The 4,048-nt window shown below is 43.8% G+C and overlaps 1 pseudogene; it reads left to right on the top strand.

Annotated features, from left to right (window-relative positions):
* Positions 1 to 1,728: 1,728 nt before the first annotated feature.
* LOC110195247 (receptor expression-enhancing protein 6 pseudogene) lies at positions 1,729 to 2,433 on the top strand (annotated as a pseudogene).
* The last annotated feature ends 1,615 nt before the right edge of the window (positions 2,434 to 4,048 follow it).

The raw sequence follows: 4,048 nt of genomic DNA, 5'->3' as shown, positions 1-4,048 counted from the left end.
TTTTTCAGTCCTAGCCACTCATAATGACCAAATACAAAGTCATAGAGAGAGTAATCTGTTTTGGTGGCAGGGTATCCTTGAAGGTGCCATTGTGTATATACAGGCAGGATGACTGAAGATGTGTCCAGCATGGGAAGAAGGCTTGGGCCCATTTCTGCCTGACACGGAAGGGCTACACTGGCACATTTAGAAACCATTCTTTTCCTCCCCAAACTCCATGACAAAGGAGGCAAGGTGACATAAGAGTAATGGATGAAGTCAGGATGGCCTTGATTCATATACTGCTTCATACACTTACTAGTTACTGCATCTCTGAACAAGACACTCAGTGATTCTGAGTCTCATTCCCTCATCTGTGAAATGGGAATAACAATAATAGCAACTACCTCACAGAGTTGTTGGGAAGAAGTATTCTGCAGTAGAAAGTGTGCTGGCTGAGGAACTAAGGGAATCAGAGTTCAAATATTGGTTCCACCGTTTACCACGTGTGTGACATTGAGTGAGTCTGGGCCTCTCTGGGCCTCAGTTTCCTAAATAGTAAAAAGAGGAGGTTTAATTGCATGATCTTTACACTACCTTCTATCTTAAAATTTGCTATATGAAATGCTAAATGAAATTAATCAAAAAACAATTGTGAAATGCTTACTGTATGCTAGGCGCTGTACTAAGAGCTAGGATAGAAGGAAAAAGTGAAAAGATAACTTACCCTCAAGCAGCTTAGATTCTAATATGTATATGTATGTATACATATTTAAAAATATAAACTCATAGTATATCCCAAAACCCTTAGTTATTTTAAGCTTATTAAAGATTTAGTAAGCTTATTCAGGCAACACCCTGGATGTATGTATATGTATATATTTGTAATGTAGATGTATATACAAAATAAATTTAATATAGATACAAGGCAGCTTTAGAAGAAAAGACACTGGCAGTTAGAATGGGGATGGGAGACCAGAAAAAGTCTCCTGCAGAAGGTTATGCTTGACTGGAGTCTTGAGATATGCCAGGATTCTGACAGGTAGAAGTGAGGAGGGAGAGAATTCTGTGCAAGGGGAACAGTTAGTAGAAAGGTACAGAGATGGGCACTGAGATAGCTCAGTGGATAGAATGCTGGGTCTGGAGTCAGGAAGACCTGAGTTAAAATCCAGCCTCAGACACTTACCACCTGTGTGATTCGGGGCACTTAACCTCTGTTTGCTTTAATCCACTGGAGAAGGAAAAGGCAAATGACTCCAGTATCTTTGCCAAGAGAACTCCATAATGGCGTCATGAAGAGTCCGACATGACATGAGTGAACAACAGCACAGAGGTGGGAGATGAAGCATTGTGTGAAGAACAGCAACTAGTACAATATTTCTAGAGTTCATAGAGAATGGTAATATATCAGAAATTTGGAAAGATAGGACATAGCCTAAATAAGAAATAGAGGAATGCTTATATTTGTTCCTAGCAGTAAGGGAGAGTCATAGTTTAACAACAACAACAACAACAACAACAACAACATTTTAAGAAAATCACTTTGGAGTTGCAGGACCACGAGGTGGGAGGGAGGGAAGGGGAGGGACCAAGGGACTGGAGGAGTGGAGGAGTGGAGGTCCTGGGAACCTGGAGAGGGAGACATCACCAGCACCGCTGCAGAGCAGCGGGCAAGCCCTGGAGGTTGCACCTCGGACCCTGGCCCAGTCATCCTCTGCCTTCTTTCTTCACCCCTCGGTCCCTAAAAACATGAGTAGCTTGAGGCAGCGCTTCCAGAGGTTCCTGGAGCAGAAAAACATTATCACCGTTGTCCTGGGGAAACTGGAGGAGATCACCGGTATCAAAAAGTACTCTCTGGCTACAGGTTCCATTGCCTTCCTGGCCCTCTATCTCATATTTGGATATGGTGTGTCCCTGCTCTGCAATCTCATCGGATTCATCTATCCAGCATGTGCTTCCATCAAGGCCATTGGAAGCACCAACAAAGATGATACCATCTGGCTAACCTACTGGGGGGTATACAGCATATTTGGCCTGGCTGAGTTTTTCTCTGACCTCTTCCTTTTCTGGTTCCCCTTCTACTATGCAGGGAAGTGTGCCTTCTTGCTATGGTGCATGCTTCCTGTAGGCTATAATGGCTCCCAGATCCTGTATCATCGCCTGATCTGGCCCATCTTCCTGAGGCACCAGGCTTCCATGGACAGCCTGGTGACTGACCTGAGTGAACGCACCCTGGGCACAGCGGCCGTTTTGAGCCAGGAAGTCCTCCAAGTCTTGGGTCACAGCCGAACGGTGCTGACCCCCAGAGTCTCCCTCCAGAGTCTCCCAACCAAGGCAGGTATGATTCACCCCAGAAGAACAAGTGAAGAGAGCACTCCTGATCCAGAGGCTTCGAATGACCGGACACCTTCCTCCCAGCCCCCTCAGCATCAAGGGATCCTGGCCCATGTCTAAGCAGCTGACCCCTCCCAGTTGTATGTCTCCAACCAACTCCACCGTCTTGGGCTTTAGGGCATTAGAGAAGTCTCCACAGGCTGGGAGGGGTGGTGGGCCTGGTGGGGGACCTCTGTCCATTTAGGTTCTACCAGCACCTGGCCCTGCTGGTGCTCAGACTGTTCTAGTATATCACTAACCTTCTGTCTCTGGTCCCCTGTACCACCACTGGCCTCCCACAGGACTCTTGATGTGTCCTGGCTATTCCAGCTTCCCGTGTATTTAGAAAAAAAAAAGTCCTTCACAGGCCCAATTTGCTTGGGGAAAAAAAATCACTTTGATGTCTGAGAGAAAGATGGATTAGAGTAGGGAAATACTTAAGGCAGGAGACCCATTAGGAGGCTATTGCAATAGTACAAGTGAGAGGTGATGAGGGGCTATCCTGGGGTGGTGACTATGGGAGTGGAGATTTTGCAGCTGATTGGTTATCTCAGGTGAATGACAGTGCAGACTATAGGATGACATCAAGGTTATGAACTTCAGTGTTCAGTTCAGAACAGAACAGCTGTGCTTGGGAGGATGCTGGTGCCGTTGATAGTAACAGGAAAACTTAGATGAGGAGTGAGTTGGGAGTCGGGGAAAGATAATGACTTCTATTCTGGACACATTAAGGTTGACATGCCTATGGGACATACAAATCAAAATATGCAATAAGCAGAAGTCTTGGGAAAAGATGAGGGCTAGATTATTAAATTTTTAATTTCATCAGACATAAACGCATTTTTCCAAAGGCAAACCTAGGCTTTTGAGTAGAAGACACATGGTTCTGTAGGCGATTATCAGTGTTCTAACTTCCAATTCCAGATACTTGAATATATTCTATGAAACTCACCTTTTTGACTCTGGAAATAGTCATATTCTCTTGGCCAACATATCTAAAACCAGCAGAGGGCAGTCATTGTTCACTAAGTGAAATATCCAGCCATTTTCCCCTTCAATTGCAGCCTGAAAGCAACAAGAACTGACTGATGCAATAACCTAACTATATACACTTCTGTCCTCCCTCCCACAAGTCATAATTACTGTGATTGAAGTTGTCTCACTCATCTGTAATTGTGTTTCTGGAAAGAGATTTGATTTCTTCTTTCCCGTAAAATTTTTTTTTCTTTGGGGGGGGGATGGTTCAGGCATTGAAGAGCTTTCTAGAAAGGTCAGAAACACAAATATGCAAAACAACACCTGATGTGTATTTGAGACAATAAAGAAGATAACTAACTTGCAAACAAGGAGCTTTTTTCTCACTGGAAATCATAGGCAGAGGCTTGGGTGGAATAATACTTTCTATTTCTGAATTCAATGAATTGTTGCTGATGGAATGAAGTAATGAGCAAGAAACCTTCAAGGCAAAGTGACTAACAGGAAACGGAATCTTGGGCAAGGGAGCAAAAACCAGAGCAGAAGTAAAGCAGCTTTGATGTACATGCTTTCTGTGTTAATCATGCATACTTCTTCAGTGTGCTACTTTTCTCAGTAAGTTAGTGTCGGAAGTGGGACCAGATGGGAGAGGGGCTGGAAGAAGGAAGAGAATTTAGAACTAAAAATAAAAAAAAATTAAAAAATGTAATTTGGGAACATT

Source organism: Phascolarctos cinereus, unplaced genomic scaffold, assembly GCF_003287225.1.
Source record: "Phascolarctos cinereus isolate Bilbo 61053 unplaced genomic scaffold, phaCin_HiC Scaffold_4;HRSCAF=312, whole genome shotgun sequence".
Taxonomy (NCBI): domain Eukaryota; kingdom Metazoa; phylum Chordata; class Mammalia; order Diprotodontia; family Phascolarctidae; genus Phascolarctos; species Phascolarctos cinereus.
This window is presented reverse-complemented; position numbering and strand designations above follow the sequence as displayed.